We start from the raw sequence: 18,551 nt of genomic DNA on the forward strand, positions 1-18,551 counted from the left end.
AGCCTGAAGCAGGTGGATCACCTGAGGTCAGAAGTTCAAGACCAGCCTGCCCAACATGGTGAAACCCTGTCTCTACTAAAAATACAAAAATTAGCCAGTCATGGTGGCGGACACCTGTAATCCTAGCTACTCAAAAAGCTGAGACAGGAGAATCGCTTGAACCCAGGAGGCGGAGGCTGCAATAAGCTGAGATCCTGCCATAGCACTCCAGCCTGGGTGACAGAGGGAGACTCCATCTCCAAAAAAAAAAAAAAAGAAAATACCATACAATGATTAGCACCAATAAAAATGGTTTTCTGCATTACAGTGCTTTTAGGTTAAACTGAAATGGACCCGTTGAAACTGACCCACCCTAATTTAAAGGATTCTGTTATGGACAGTGCTGGTGTTCTCTCTCAGGATGGATGGTTGGGAAGTTGGAAGGCCTTCTTATCCTCAGTTCCCTTCATGGACATAGAGCACCCTCAGAGGACCCAGTAACTGACTGGTCTCCTGGGTGGCCCACAGTTCTACTGACATGAGAGAATTAATTGATAAGTTTCACAGGTAAACAAACATCCTCAGCTCTCTTACATTTTGAAATCACAATTTTTCACTCTAAGAAGAAAGCATTAGGCAGTTTTACTCTCTGACAGCTATAAATAGTGCTATTGAGGCTATGAATATGACAAGATGATCATGCATTGATGGGATGGTAATTTTCTCTAATTTTCTGAGTTTTCATCATATAGAAAATGTATCTCTTCCAATTCATTATAGAATATTATTTTAAAGGGAGAGAGAAGTATAGGCATTATGTTGTTTGTAACAGTCACAATTATTTTACTTAAAATGGCCACAGGCAACTTTTAAATCCAGCTAAGTAAAGTCGAAAATACACCATATAAACTACAATATGGAAAGACATTTAGGATATTTCATTTTTTTAATGTAAGAAATTAAAGACTCCTATTTAAAGTACCTTCTTTTGTCATTTTTATTTATTAAAGAAGAAAGACAATATTTTGATAAAATGTAATGTAAAATAAAGGTAACATTAATTTTACATTAATGTTATGAAATTAAATAATTTGATACCAAAAAGCAATTTACAACAAAAGAATTTCAGGTTATGCCAAAAAGAATAATTCGTTAAAAAGAAGAGATAAATTATACGAAAGTAATAAAGATGTTTTTGGCTTATTTCACAAGTCCAATTAATGGAGAGAAATGAAATCATATGATCACAGTGAAAATTTTAATTTTCAATACTGACTGAAGAAAATATAAAATTTATCATATATCATATAGAGATAATGAGGATATTAATGATAAACTTGAAATGTAGATAATTAAAATGAGTATTTGAGAGTGTTCTCTGTACGAAAACTTGAAATGCCTTGAAACCTCTTACTAGTCATATATAAAAGAAACTTGATAACATGTTTTCCCAAATTTGACAACAATCCCAAAAATTAACATGATACCACTAATATTGAGTTGTTAAGGTGAAGCTTTTCTAAATTATCACTAGTAAAAAAAATTGATAAACCATGTTAAAGACTAATTTTATTCTACTTTTTTTTGTTTTTGTTTTTGAGATGGAGTCTCACTCTGTCACCCAGGCTACAGTGCAGTGGCATGGTCACAGCTCACTGCAACCTCCTCCTCCTGAGTTCAAGTAATTGTCCTGCCTCAGGCTCCCAAGTAACTGTGATAACAGGCATCCACCTCCATGACCCTGCTAATATTTGTATTTTTAGTAGAGACAGGGTTTCTCCATGTTGGCCAGGCTGGTCACGAACTCCTGACCTCAGGTGATCCACACGCCTCGGCCTCCCAAAGTGCTGTGATTACTGGTGTGAGCCACCGCACCCAGCATATTCTCTCTACTAAAAATAGTACCACATCATCATTGTCACATGAAGTGGCCAATAAAATTCTTACACTCCAGAAATGTAGAAAAATGTATATAGAGATAAGTTGGGCATTTTATCAAATTATGTTATTTTTCTGAATTTTATGTTTGTGGAATTAGGCAGCTTTTCAAAATTTGCAATTTAATATCAATTTTCTTTTATATCAATAAATATTCGCTTCTATGTTTAATTTTGTATTTTTAAAAGTATTTATATAGATTCTGTCTTTCATGTCTTCCCCTGGCTTTCTTTTCTTTTCTTTCCATTTCTTTTTTTTTTTTTTTTTTTTTTTTTTTGAGACAGAGTCTCACTCTCTCATCCAGATTGGAACGCAGTGGTATGATCTCGGCTCACGGCAACCTCCACCTCCTATGTCCAAGGGATTCTCCTGTCTCAGCCTCCCAAGTAGCTGGGATTATGGGCACATACCACCACACCCAGCTATTTTAAAAATATTTTTGGTAGACATGGGGTTTTAACCATGTTGGCCAGACTTGTCTCAAACTCCTGACCTTGTGATCCACCCGCCTTGGCCTCCCAAAAGTGCTGGGATTATAGGCCTGAGCCAGTGCGCCTGGCCTCCCCTGGCTTTCTTAATAAATACAACTAGTTGAAAATGAACATTAAGTGTTTGTGTGATATGTACTTGTGAGTGTCAGTGTGGATATATGAATGTGAGAAAGAGAGAGAAATAACCAGAAAAAAAGAAAAAACTGAGGCCGGGTGCGGTGGCTCAAGCCTGTAATCCCAGCACTTTGGGAGGCCGAGATGGGTGGATCACGAGGTCAAGAGATCGAGACCATCCTGGTCAACATGGTGAAACCCCGTCTCTACTAAAAATACAAAAAAAAATTAGCTGGGCACGGTGGTGCGTGCCTGTAATCCCAGCTACTCGGGAGGCTGAGGCAGGAGAATTGCCTGAACCCAGGAGGCGGAGGTTGCGGTGAGCCGAGATCGCGCCATTGCACTCCAGCCTGGGTAACAAGAGCGAAACTCTGTCTCAAAAAAAAAGAAAAGAAGAGAAAAAACTGAAAAAAGTCTTTGGTCCAGGAAATAAAGTCTAGAATATCTGCAATTCTCAGTGACATATTTGACTTTCTCTAGCAGATTATCTAAAGGAAACAGAAAAAAAAGTAAAAATATGGCCGAGAACAGAGAGAATAAGGGAGAAGGAGGGAAAGAAAAGGAGGATAAAGTGGGAGAAGTGAAGAAGGAGAGAGATATTGAGAGTCCATGAGATTTATTCTGGCTCAACAGAAAAGCTTGTGAAGCTTGTGCACAGTTCAGGAGTGTCGAGAATTATCTGTCTAGGTGAAAATACATACTTACAGTGTTAGAAAAGACTGAAGTAAATGCATTCAACGGAAATCTGGAAAAATTGGTGAGATGGAAGATATAAATAAGGAAGTGTGTTCCAGTTTTCCTAAGCTGAATGAGAGAAGAATTTGGCATCAGAATCTATGGGCGAGATGAGTAGATTTTGAAGGCCAATGTTACTCAGGGAAATCCAGGCTAATATTCCAATATATTATTCATATATTATTTTATGTAACATAATGCCTTTGTACATATTTATTTAAATAATTATGGATCTGTATCTTAATATTGCTGGTATTTTGGGGAAGAGGATTTTATCAGTGCAAGAATATTACATGGTTCAAATAACTGGAGAAATTTATGTAATCATGCACAACAAATCCACATCCACAAATACATACTTTTTGTATATACGTATTTATTGTGTCTTAGTCTATTCCTGTTGTTATAACAAAACATCAGTGACTAGTTAATATTTAAATAATGGAAATTTATATCTCACAGTTCTGGAGGCTGGATAGCTCAAGATTAACACACCTGCAAATTCTGGTAAGGGCTGGTTGTCTGCTTCCAAGATGATGCCTTTTGCTGGGTTCTCACATGGCAGATGGGGCAAGCTCTGTGTCCTCACATGGTGAAACAGGGGAAATGAAGGACAAAAGGCACTTGGGTACTCTGTTCAGCTTCTTTTAAAACGCTCCATCCCTTAATACTATGGCTTTGGGTTTTTGGTTGCAACCTGTGAATTTAAGATAGACACATACATTCAAACCACAGCATTCTGCCTCTGGCATCCCAAAATTCACTTCCTTCTCACAAGCAAAATGCACTGATTCCATCCCAATGGCCCTCAAAGTCTTAACTCATTTCAGCACCAACTCAAATGTCAAAAGTCCAGGTGTCATCGAAATATCATCCAAATCAGATATGAGTGAGATTCAAGGTATGATTCATCCTGAGACATATGCTCTAGCGCTGTGAACCTGTGATACTCAACAAGCTATGTGCTTTCAAAATATAATGGTGGACAGGCATCAAATAGAGATTCCCATTTCAGAAAGAAAAAATAGGAAAGAAGAAAGGGGAAACAGGTCCCAAATAGGTCTAAAGCCCAACACAGCAAACAATATTAAGTCTGGAGTTTGAGAATAATCTTTAACTGCATGTGGTACTTTTTAGATTCACTGGGGCAGGGGCTGGGTCCCCAGGGCTCTAGCAGCCTCATCTCTATGGCTTTGCTGGGTGCAGCCACAGCAGCAGACATCATGCATTATCATCATATGCTCGCAGCCCTCCCAGGTTGAAATTGCACATTGGTGACTCTTCAATTCTCGGGGATCAGGTGTAGCCCCACTCCCATGGCTTCACTAAATATTGCCCTCAGCTCCCATGACTCCTCTGGGCTGTGTCCTAGTGGGGACCATCTGTGGCAGCTCCATCCCTATGGCAATTATCTGCTTGTGCCCCTGAGGCTCTCAGAGACACTCTTTGAAATCTAGGTAGAGATAGCCATGCCTCCACAGTTGGTGCACTCTGATTGCCTGTGTGGAAAAGAAAATAAAAGAAGGCAAAGAAAATAAAATAGAACAAAATATAGTTTAAATAATAGGCATCACATAGGTAGTAGTTAACCAAAAGTAAAGGCCATTTAAGAGTTGTACAAAGGCTAATTTAAGTAACCTCTCCCTCGTGAAGCTGCAAGCCCATCTTGCATTCCAGGGTAGGTTGTAAGTTGTATTTAGAAAAAATAGAGGCAACGCAAACTGGTAATCACCCTCTCTCCACATAGATAAGAGCAGGAGAGCACATCTTCAGGTCTGCAGCCCACACGTCTGTATTTCCTGTTCTTCTGATCTCCCTGGGTGTCCCCCCACCTTTCGACCCCCCTACCTCGCTGCACGGTTATAGAGTTAAATTACCACGAAGCCCAAGATCGTAAAACTTGCCCAAGATTGTAAAACTTGACCGTCTTTGTCTGAAACCCGCTTCCTGCCTTGTCTGTTCATGTCTGCAGCCATTTCAGGCGCGAGCCTGCTGCCGGCCTGGGCGTCCCTTCGGTCTCCACAGGTCTCTTTGTCTTCTTAAGCTGCAGTTTTGCTACAAGCCCTGAAGAGTTAGCAACATGTGGACATCACCACCAAGGTTTACCACCTGTGCCTTCTAGAGGGGTTGCACAAGCTGCACCTGGGCACACTTAAGCCAAAACTGGGGTTGTTAAGGAATGCTGTGCCAGAATGCAGGGAGCAGAGCCCAGAAGCAGCTAGAGGAAGCAAGGTGCGACGTCACACAGGCTTCCTGGGTCACTCCTTTGCAATTTTTCTGCTCTCAAGGCCCTGGAACTCTGGGCCTGAGACGGGAGTGGTAATCTCAAAGATCTCTGTAATATGTTCAGAACTATTCTTTCCTTTGTCTTAATGAATAACATGCAGCTTCCTATGTGCATACTAATCTTCTTGCTGATGACTGAAAATATCGACAAACGTAGAAAATATACAACATGATTAACACAAACATTCCCTGTGTTATTTGTACTACTACATCATGTTCATCACCGGGCTGTGCCAGTTACAGGCAATTTAGGGCCTATTATTAAGATGACCAAATGTATAATTTCATCTCAATATTATCTAATTTATTGCCTCTTTACCCACAGATGAGAAAAATAAACAGCCAATTCTCTTGGCATTTTAGTTGATTAATTTGGCAAGGCCGATCACTGTCTGCTTTGGTTTTAGCTTTTAGTGTGTAAATTATAATTCCACAGAATTCGGCTGAATATAGTACACCTTAGCTGAAGTCACACAGCAAAAGGAATCCCCGAGAAGAGAATTGATCAAAGATCCCCAGCAGCCATTTTTTCAGCTGAATTTTTGGTACTTGTGATGGTCAATTTTATTTATGTGTCAACTTAACTGGGCCACTGGCTGTCCGGATACTCAATTGTTATTCTGGGTGTTTCTTTGAGAATGTTATTGGAAGAGATTGACATTTGAATCAGTAGACTGAGCAGAGCAGATTGTCCTGTGTAAGGTGGGTGGACCTTATCCAATCAGTGGAAGGCATAAACAGAAACAAAGGACTGACCCTCCCCAAAGTAAGAGAGGAAATTTTTCTAATGTCCTTTCACTTAGGACATTGGCTTCTCTCCTGCCTTAGGACTTGAACTGAAACATTGTATCGCTTGGATCTTCAGCTGGCTGACTCTCCCTGCAGACCTTGGGCCTTGCCAACCTCCATAATACAATCTTATTATGAACTGATTTCTTATTTTATATATATAAATAAAGGAATTTTATATATATATATATATATATAATATGTTTTATGTGTGTATATTCTATATATAATACATATATATATAAATAAAATGCTATATGCATTATATAAAATATATAATTACATAATATATATGTCTCATATATATGACACATATTGATTCTGTTTCTAGATAGAACCCTGGTTAATACAGTCATACTAAGATTTATCCCTAATGAAACTAGCTTTGTCATTTGTGGACTCAAATTTCTATTAATATATTCATGCCAAAATATTATGGTAGTAATCAGATTATTTATATAGTATAAGCAAAAATATGGTACTTCTGGTTTCAATGGGTGAATAAATATGTCACTTTCATGCAGAACTCTCATGGCTGAATATGTATACGGGAGTATCAATCATCACACCAATGAAAGACACATTGGAAGTTGCCCAAGAGATAATGGTCATGGCTAGAAAGACGGTAAAAGACAAGCAGAATCGGACTGAGAAGCAAGTGCCATTGTACAGAAGACAAGGAACGTTTTAGGAGTTAGAATGAAAATTGTAGCTCTGAAAGACAGATATGAGAGCTCATATAAATAAAATTGAAGGTACAAAAAAATGAAACAGGATATAAAAAAGGCAAAGTGATCTAATGAGGTATTTTACTGACACCTTACTTGACAAAGACTTTGTTCAAAGTCTTATCTTTAGATGGGACTTATGAGTCCCATCTAAATTATAAACCCCTCAGTTGCGAACCCCAGCCTTGTGTGGACCAAAATATCTGCCCCAAGGTCACATCATGATAGGTGCCATATGAATGTGCTAGATTCATACAACGTAGCCTGAAACTCAAGGGATGCTGCTTGGATTTTATTTATTAAAGTCAGATGTTGATATTAAGCACACGATAATTTTCCAAATTAATATGTTAACAGGAGAGCTGTGCTGCCATGCAGCATGACATGAATTTTATCGTCTGAAATCTACTGAGATGTGGGAGCATAATTTTATTTTATTGCAGGCATTTGCAACTACCACAGCATGCATACTTCCCAGTTTAATCACGGAAAGCAGGCTCATGCTCCATCTGTCATGCAGCATTTTGCCTCTACATGTGATCTGGGTGAATTCTGAAAGACTGAGTCACTGGAGTGGAAGCAAGTATCTTTTTGACATGAAAAATGCTACTTGTGTATATTCATTTGTAGATTTTTGCACATATTCCAATTCTGTATAATCACCCCGTACTAAAACTACTCAATGAAGCCTCAAGGGACTTGGGTAAGACTCATACTACTGATAGTTTGGATGGCCAAATTTAATAAATAATAGTATAGGACACACAGTTAAATTTAAATTTCAGATAATTAGCATGTTTAGTATAATTATGAGCTGTGTAATATGTATCATAGTAAAACCCATTTTTTTTGTTTTTTATATGAAATTCAAATTTACCTGAGTACTCTGTATTTTATCTAACAAGTCTCTTAATAGAACAAAGCCTCTTTCTTATGTGTGTTATGATATAACTTACTGCTTCAAAAATCAAAATAATGTCAAGGACAAATATGAAAAGGTTACTTGCAGTGGTAAAGTGCAGAAGGGAAGGAAAGAGCTGTGTAAGAGCTGGCAATGAGGGCCCTGCTATGGCCATTGGAGGTCAAGAACACACAGTGATGAAAATGGAAGGCAGGAAAGGCAAGTTGGAATAAAATCATATAGCTGCATTAGAGGCATCCACACGGCAGGCAGAGTGACACTGAGGACAGGCATCTCAGGCTGTTTCTGACTCATTTGACTTCACCCCGAATGAAAAGCAGCACTTTAGGTAGTGGGGGAGAAAAGCAGACTCCAGAATGATCAGAACTCCTAGATTCATGTTTTAGCCCTGCCATTGATTCATCCATGTCATTTTGAGCTCGTCTTTGACCATCTTGCCTCTCAATGTCTTGGAATCTAATGCAAGAATATCTGCTACCAATGGCTGGGAGGACCAAATGAGATTAAAAACTAATCCACTGTATAAATGCAATTTTGTATACTTATTCTATCATTGATTAGTATGAGTAAAGTATTACAATATTATTGAAACTAAATTTTAAAGATGCAAGACAGAGTAAAGGTAAAGGGATTTATGCCATGACACTTTTTCATTAGTAAATGCAATTATATAGTGAAGCCCTAACTAGTTTGTATGACTCATGTTAGAATTAATAGGGAAAACTCTTTTTTTAATTCTCTTTGTTTATTATGTGGGGGATATTTTTATTTTATAGTCTTATGAAGTTCAGGCAGGATAACTACAACACTATATCACTGGCTCATACACTGCCCAATTTAAAATTATTACTTCTATCAAATGTATATTCCCACATACAGAGAATTTAGCTTTCTTCTCCCATTACAAGAAAGGAGAGATATTTCCAAATAATATTTTTTTCTACTATCGAAAAATCTCAAAATATATTTTTAAAAAAGGGTAGATAGAAACTAACTGCTTCCCCTGGCATTCATCTTTTTTTGGATTTGAACATTATTCATGAAGCTCATTTGCATTCAATAGTGACACATTCTCTTAAAATGAACTGCCATAATACAAATAGCTACAATAAGCTGATTCCATGTAGAAAACCAAAGTCCCATTTTTCCTCAATGCTCATCTACTGAACAAGGTCAGAAAAATGTGGAAAGCAATTTCACATTTATTTGTTCCAGATAAATGGTGAAATAAAATGTGACAGGATTGAGAAAGAACAGAAGAATCACATGGAGTGAGACTGTCAAATCTTGGCTACACGTTCTATGTTCCAAGTATAAAGTGATTGTGTTTTTTTCCTTGACATTTCACTCCATAATTAAACAGGTGTCTAATATTCAAATACAAACTTCCAATTTCCAAGACGATTTCTTTTCATATGTTGTTAACACTTTAGGCGAGATGTATCATACATTTCATTCTTGCATATGATTTCCCCCCTGGGAGGAACTTGCATTATTCAGAGATTCATAGTTAACAAATGTCAATGAAGGTTGTTTCAGTTGGTTACAACAAAATACAAAAAGCAGCCCATTCAAGGGGCCCAGCCCCATGCATCAGGTTGGTTTTCCTCTGCTGCACAATGATATCCTATACAACTGAGCCTTGGCCCACTACCTACATAGCCATGGCCACACAAGGCACACACATAGTAAAGTGTGAACAGATAATTCAACAGGCTCACTTAACAAATATTAATGAGTGCCTCCTATGAGGTAAGCACTGTGCTGAGTACTACTAGAAATGTGCCCCATGGATAAGACAGATGGAACTTACATTCTAGGAAAAAAGGAAGGAGGGAGGGAGGGAGGGAAGAAGGGAGCGAGGGAAGGAAGGAAGGAAGGAAGGAAGGAAGGAAGGAAGGAAGGAAGGAAGGAAGGAAGGAAGGAAGGAAGGAAGGAAGGGCCTACTTTGTGATCTAGAGAACAAAGGGCTGATGAGTGGCATGAGCATATAAATAAAGAACTGAATAAAAGGAGATTTCTCCTAGATAGAATGGTTAGCAAACATCTCTCTGAAAAAGGAGCATTTAAGCTAAAAACTGAGGTTTGGAAATTAGTTAGCTATTGCCACTATTTGCATGATGGTTTACATTTTATACTTTATCAGTTCTTTGGATAATATATCCAGTGTGTCACATAAAGCCAGGTCTTGTTCACTGAGAAAACACAAATTTGGAATGTGAGCACAGACTAGATGCATAATGAAATTTAATTTGATTCATAAAAGGCAGTGTGCCTAGAAAATGAACATGATAAACAAGATAAAAGATTGTATTAATGCCTTTGGAAAACATTTGAAATGCTGATAAGAAGCAAACAGGCAAATTGGAGGCTAATGACAAATATTTACTATGCAAATTTTGGTTAGTTTGCTTGAGTTGCCACAAAGATTAAATATCTTCAATATCCAGAAGGGCGCTGAATCTTCTGTAAGGCCTATGTCGCCTTTCCCCGTCCATTCCCCCTACCACCACCAAGAACCCTAGATTGCTATAGAGGATTTCATAATGTAGAGGAGAAATACATATTTTCTGATGTGAAGCCCATGATCTAGGTGAGGCCAGTTAGAGCACTCCACTGTCCCTTGACAAAAGTAAGTTTAGGATTCCCTTCATCATCTAAACAGATGTAATGAGTGAACACTGAGGACTTTTCTGCGTGTTTGGAAGCCCAGATGATCACCCTCTTCATGACTGCTATGATACGTAGCAGTGACACAGAAACCACTGTAACTATTATATAATATACGTGGAAAGGACACAAGAACAAGGGATGGGCCCAGTGAATTGGAGACACGAGCCACAGCCTTAATCAGCTGCACTGACACTTGCACATAGGACCTGGAGCCTTAATCAGCGCACTGAAGCTCGCACATAGGACCTGGGGCCTTAATCAGCTGCACTGAAGCTCGCACATAGGACCTGGAGCCTTAATCAGCTACCCTGAAGCTCGCACATAGGACCTGGAGCCTTAAACAGCTCACTGACACTCGCACATAGGACCTGGAGCCTTAATCAGCTGCACTGAAGCTCGCACATAGGACCTGGAGTCTTAATCAGCTGCACTGAAGCTCGCACATAGGACCTGGAGCCTTAATCAGCTGCACTGAAGCTCGCACATAGGACCTGGAGCCTTAATCATCTGCACTGACACTCGCACATAGGAGCTGGACCCTTAATCAGCTGCACTGAAGCTTGCACATAGGACCTGGAGCCTTAATCAGCTGCACTGAAGCTCGCACATAGGAGCTGAAGCCTTAATCAGCTGCACTGACGCTTGCACGTAGGAGCTGGAGCCTTAATCAGCTGCCCTGACGCTTGCACGTAGGACCTGGAGCCTTAATCAGCTACCCTGACGATTGCACGTAGGACCTGGAGCCTTAATCAGCTACCCTGACGCTTGCACATAGGACCTGGAGCCTTAATCAGCTGCACTGACGCTTGCACGTAGGACCTGGAGCCTTAATCTGCTGCACTGACGCTTGCACATAGGACCTGGAGCCTTAATCAGCTGCACTGACGCTTGCACGTAGGACCTGGAGCCTTAATCAGCTGCACTGACGCTTGCACGTAGGACCTGGAGCCTTAATCAGCTGCACTGACGCTTGCACTACTTCTACATGTTTCAGTTATTGGTCTCTGAGCCAAACAAATGATTTCCACATATTATTTAACACAATTGAATTATGTTTGCTATTTAAAATGTCTTCTCTCTATTCACAACCCAGCCTCTTGCTAGGAGCACTTCTCCATATTTACTTCTTAAATTTATATACAAATATTTTATTTTACTTTAAGTTCTGGGGTACGTGTGCAGATCTTGCAGGATTGTTACATAGGTACACACATGGCATGGTGGTTTGCTGCCTCCATCCTCCCTGTCACCTACATTAGGTATTTCTCTTGGGAGAAATACCTTCTCCATATTTAAACTAACTGTACTTTTTGTTAATTCTGGTTCCCCTGTGCAGCCAACTGGATTTTTTCAACAGCTTTACACATTATTTCCATCTCTCTGGCCTCTAAAATTTATTAGACCCTCCTATCATAAGGAATTGCTCAGAGAGGTAGCATCATACCCTAAATGAATGAACAAACCAGGCCAACATTCATGGAATCACCAGGGCCTCAGCCTGCATATCCTCTGATCCTACAAGTTTTGAAGCAAGTATTACAGTTAAAATGACTTTAAAAATCTCTTCGAGAATATACCAGGATTGAAATCTGAATAAGATGACCTTGGCCTATTGCCGTACATTCTGAGTTTGATATGATTTTTTTCTAGAAATGGGTTGTATTTTAGAAAATAAATTCCCTCAAATCTAAAGATTTCAGGGCTTGAAACTTAATGACTTTCTATGTCCTGTATGAATACAAATGTTAAACTAGCTTGAGTCATGTGTCTCTGGGGAGATGAGCCTTTCTTCTAGCACCTGGCAGGATGACCACTTCTGGACAAGTGCAATAAGATATGGAATTATTTATGAAACCAACATTTATTCATGTTCCACTTTGTATCAAACACTATTCTAGATCCTTATCCATATCAAGAGTAATAAAAACTTGCCTCTACTCTCAAGGAATCTGTGTTACAGGAAGTACAAACAAGAAAATGTAATGATAACGCAGTGTGGTAAAAATGTTGCGTCATAGCCGCATCTGTCTTGTAAATGTAACAAGTATGGCACATCTATATTGGACACTAGATTGCTTATTTCTTCAAAGCAGCCTGAGATCCATCCTTTGCTCAAAAGCCCACCAGTACCAAACTCAAATTTTTACCCATCCAATTGTTTTGAACATCATCCAATTAAGCAGATTTTTAGCCATTTAGAATCTGCCTGCTTCTTATATTCTGCAAAACTCCACTCAATATCTGCTAGCCCTATCCATGGGTATGACAAAACCATGGGGCTGTAACAAATTCCAAGCCACTGCCCCGCTTTGGAGCTTTCTGACTGAGAATTGCCCTGCCAGGCTACTAAGCAACATTGCCTAGATGCATAAACCTCCTCTTGATCCCCTGACCCCAAGGAGTCCCCTTCCCCCACTCCTCTTCTAGATGGTGGCTCCCACCCTTACCCTCTGAAGGTATCATGCTGCCAGGTACTTCCCGACCTTCCTACCTACTGAAGTCAAGTTCATGCTTGCTGCTGCCCGCTCCTAGCCATATCTTTGTTCTTCATCAGCCCTGAAATCCTCTAAGCGACTTCCTCCAGCACTTAATCAGATTCAGTAAGATGAGAAAACTTTAGAAAGTCGAGGGAGCAGGTGAAATTCTGGTGGGTTTCCTGAAACTGAAGACTGAACGCTGAGTAGCTGTTCTCCTGTCAAAGAAGGGTACAAGGACAATCACAGCAATGGGAACAGAATGTGCAAAGTTCTGAAAATATGGTACATTCTCCATACAACCCTAGAGGAATTCAGTGAGGCCACAGCAACACAGCAGGATGATGAGACATGAGACCAGACAGGTTCACAGTAAGTAGGACATATACATCCTACCCAGGGGTTTATATTATTCTGGCAGCAATGGAGGCATTTTAAACAAAGGAGTGAGTGATCAGAATTGCATTTTAGAAAGATCAACCCAGCAGCAGTGTGGGAATGGTTTTGAGGAAAATAGTACTAGTAAAAGGTTGTCCAAAAAAGAAGTCATTATAATAATATCAGTAAGAAATTATGAGGCATTGGGCCAAGGTGTGATATAAGCTATGAAAGCTATACACACACACATGCACATATATAGTTTATTTATTTAGTTTATATTATATATTGTTTATATGTATCTTATGTATAGTTTATTATGCATTATACGTTTATAAGTATATAATAGTTTATTATGCATTATAATAAACTACATATAAATATTAATAAGCTATATATTATATATAATAAATATATACATATATATTTAAGAAAAGAACTTAAAGGATTTTTTTCTAAAGATGATAAAAGGATAACCTCCCAGGATTTGGCTTGAGAAAATGAACTGCACTGCAGTACACACATTAAAACTGAAATAGAGAATTTTTTCTTGTTTGGGCAACATTAATTTTAACTTCGGACGTGTTGGCTTTAGGGTCTTTGGAGGCATTCAAATTGAACTTCCCATAACAGAGCTAACTAGAGCTGGGGATCCAACATTCAGAAAAGAGGTCTGGTTACAAGATAGAAATTTGGGTCCTGTGTCTGAGCAGTAGCTGAAGGCAGATATAATAGGAATGTCTAAAAATAATGATAAAATGTATAAACCAAGGATGAATTTTGGGGGAACAATATGGGATTAGTGACTGCAGGCAGAGGAACATGCAAAAGAGAGGTATTTGGGCAGAATGCCGTATAGAAGTGAAGAGAGAAGAAAGATGCAGGAAGAGGGAGGAAGGGCCAGTTTCCACAATCTGTTTATAAAGTCTAACAATTATAAATTTAAATAATGGATTTTTGTTCTTTACTTGGAAGCATCAAAATTATTGGGATCTCATTATTGTCTTTGAGTGGCACTCTCCACAAGGTGGAATGTGGTCCACATGCATCACGATTACCTTGGGTTGTGGGCTGAAATGCAGCTTCTATATCTAGAAACTGTGAGTCAGTGGTCTAAGTTGGGGATCTGGGGATGCGGGTTTCTTGACTCTCCAGGTTTAGCTATGCATGTTAGTCCTCCTTCCTTACAAGAAGCTTGAATTCAGAGCTCTCTTAAAATGAGGAAAGCAATAGAAAACCAGGATTTAAGACGCCAAAGCTCTTTAATTCTACTTTCTGCAAGGTACTTAGACTAAGTTCATAGACAATAGTTAACTATAAAAGAAAGACCAACCAAGCCCTCAGTTTCTGAGTCCTACTGCAAAGGTAAATCTGTTAAAAAAGGTAAATCTGTTGAAAAAGGTAAACCTATTGAAATGAATAATCTATTTTTGGAAAACAAAATAGATTTCATTTTCGGAACCATTTTCTCTATTTTTAATGATCAAAAAAATCTCATAAAGTGATCATCTATGTTGACAATAAATAATAAAAGAAAATGAGAGCTTCAGCTATTCCAGTCAAGCCAGTAAAACTGAAAAGGCACACTTATTTTTAAATAGAAAGAAATTCTGAAACTATATCTTTTTTTTTTTTTTTGAGATGGAGTTTCGCTCTTGTTATACAGGCTGGAGTTCAATGGCGCGATCTCGGCTCACTGCAACCTCCGCCTCCTGGGTTCAGGCAATTCTCCTTCCTCAGCCTCCCGAGTGACTGGGATTACAGGCACGCGCCACCATGCCCAGCTAAGTTTTTGTATTTTTAGTAGAGACGGGGTTTTACCATGTTGACCAGGATGGTCTCGATCTCTTGACCTCGTGATCCACCCACCTCGGCCTCTCAAGGTGCTGGGATTACAGGCTTGAGCCACCACGCCCGGCCTGAAACTGTATCTTAAACTGTTCTTTCTTAACATGATAGTTAAAGAAGAAATAAGCCATTGAATGACCAACTGCTATGATAGAAATAACACAAGAAGCTTCATTAGAATAGGGACCACAGCTGCCTGGGTTGTCACAGCATGCCAGTCTTACAACAATGCCTGACACATAAGGGGCCCATTAATATAGTTTTAATAAATAGGTGTGATTATTAGTGTTCAAATACACATCTACTGTATAGCAACCCCTTGGCATTGACAAATATAAATTACTTCTCTCAGCTAATTTCCCTGGAAGCTTGTTCTAACATTTCATAGGACAGTGCATGAAAAGTGGCTTACGCAGCATAAGCAGTCCATAGACACAGAGGGAAATTGACCTTGCAGCTAAGGAGGTTTATGTCAGGGCCCCCTGCTTGCACCTACCCCTTCCAGGGCCCTGCCTGAGGCCCCATCAATGAGTTAACATGGTCCTGTGACTTGGTAATGCCTGCAAAAATAATAGCTTTATATTACTTTAATTTAGAAATGTCTCTTATATGAGCTTTCGAGCTCACAAAACTTGTTTTTATCCATGAATATATGATAGCTATTATTACCAGCATGTGATAAATAAATTATATATAATCTAGAGAAAATTCCTTATACATTATTGGCATGCAGTAAATGTATTACTTTTGTGTATTTTGAGTTCTTTATTTATAACATAACATGTTCTAGTACGGTTATATGGTGGTTTATAAATACATCTAAACTAAGTTACAATAAAAATAAGTGGGAAAAGACTACAGGCACGTACAGGAGTGGTGGTATGTGCCTGTAGTCCCAGCTACTCAGGAGCCTGAGGAAGGTGAATCACTTGAACTAGGGAGGCGGAGGTTGCAGTGAGCCAAAATCACACTACTGCACTCCAGCCTGGGTGACAGAGTGAGACTCCATCTCCAAAAAAAAAAATTATGTAAAAATGGTTGTAAAACAACAAAAACATTTATGTGCATAGTGGCACATGCCTGTAGTCCCAGCTACTCAGGAGACTGAGATAAAAAGATTGCTTGAATCCAGGAGGCAGAGGTTGCAGTGAGACAAGATCGTGCCACTGCACTCCAGCCTGGGCAACAGAGCCAGACCCTGTTAAAAAAAAAAATAACAGTAACGAAGAATAGGAAAGGCCAGCTGATGAAGATAACACGCATTGTGAAATGGAGGTACATTCGGATGGTAATAATTATAGCTAAAAGAGGAAAAATTTATTGTGTAATGAAATGAGTAAGAAGGTGGTTAGAAACAGATACAAACATTTGGGTTGGAGAAATTGATTCAGGAAGTATCTACATAAAATTATAGGAACAAACCCACCATTGTAATTTTCAACTCTGAAACATAAAGTAGTAGCCCAGAGGTCCTAATATTGAAACTTAGCAACTTAAGGAATAAAAGGGCATTCCACAGGCAAATAATGGGATACCTTTAATACTTTAAATGACACATTTTTTTTGTAATAAGAAAGCTTGGTTAAAAATTTAATATTTTTTATCGCAGCATCTGAAATTTGAATCCCCTCCATCAGGAATAGGCAAACTTTCTCTGTAAAAGGCAAGAGAGTCATATCTGGGGTTTTGCGGGCCATCGGGTCTCTGTTGCAGCTACTCCACAGTGGTGGAAAGCAGCCAGAAACAATAAATGAAATAGCCATGGCTGTGTGCCCACAGTTTTTTTATAAACACTAAAATTTAAATTTTCTATAACCTTCTTGTGTCACAAAATGTTATTTATGATCCAGACTTTTTCAACCACTTAGAAATGCAAAAATCATTTTTTAAATAGTGAACTGCTCAAAAAGAAAGTTGAATTTTGCCGTTAAGACAGTTTGCTGGCCGAGCAAGGTGGCTCACAACTGTAATGCCAGAACTTTGGGAGGCCAAGGCGGGTGGATTACCTGAGGTCAGGAGTTCAGGCCCAGCCTGGTGAAACCCTGTCTCTACTAAAAATACAGAAATTAGCCAGGTGTGGCGGCGGATGCCTGTAATCCCAGCTACTTGGGAGGCTGAGTCAAGAGAATCGCTTGAGCCCAGGAAGTGGAGGTTGCAGTGAGCCGAGACCACACCGTTGTACTCCAGCCTGGGCGACAGAACAAGACTGTGTCTCCACAAAAAATAAAAATAAAAAAATTTTAAAAAGACATAGTTTGCTAACTACATCTGGACTAGACATGATGATTTAATGAGACTCCTTTTTCTCACCAACACAGTAATAATCTTAATGAGTTATAATTTTTTGAACACAAAAATAGATGGCTAGGAATAAAGTCCTCCTAATTTAATGTAAAATGTTATTTTTTATTTTAAACAAAACATAAGACATATCACAGAATAATTTATCATATCTTGAGAAAACATTTTTAATAATATGATGTAAACTTGTTATATTCCTTGTTGGAATTTTTGGAAATAAGCACCAAGATACATGTTAAACAGTCTTTGCTTTCTTTAAAATAATTAAAAAAAAAAGTCTCCCTTTTTTTCATCTGCATATCTATTTAAATGCCTGATTGATCCTGAGAATATTGTTTGAAGGTAATTTAACCTTTTATAAGTTCTTAACTGTATAGATAGCTTGATATCATTAATACATAAATATATGACAGAATTTGAAAGTAAAGCTCATATTGCCTGAAGCTTTGCCACTCACCTTTTAAATATAAAATAAACATTCAATATTTACTTCTTTACTCCTTTAATTTACATGCAAATACAGTTCAGCAGCAATCTTAGTTCAAATAATCATTTTTGCAATTGACTATTTTAAATCATTTCCACCTAAAACTTTTACACTTTAAAATAAAATTTACATATGCATATTTTAATTTTAAACCTTTTTTGTTTTTTTTCCCCCCTATCAGGAATATTTTTGTATGTATATGGACTGATGTGCCATTTCTTTAGTAGTTAGGCCCAGGCTACCACAAGCAAACTAAATGCACATAAATTATCTAATTTAGCTCCATGATATGAGAACACAAATTGTCAGATAGTGGAGATCCTAAATTTCCCGTCTCCAGTACTCAATACTTCAGAATCTTTCATAAAACAAACAGGCAAACTTACCTTCTCTTAGAATGTCATACTT

Source organism: Callithrix jacchus, chromosome 19 (genome assembly GCF_049354715.1).
Source record: "Callithrix jacchus isolate 240 chromosome 19, calJac240_pri, whole genome shotgun sequence".
Lineage (NCBI taxonomy): Eukaryota > Metazoa > Chordata > Mammalia > Primates > Cebidae > Callithrix > Callithrix jacchus.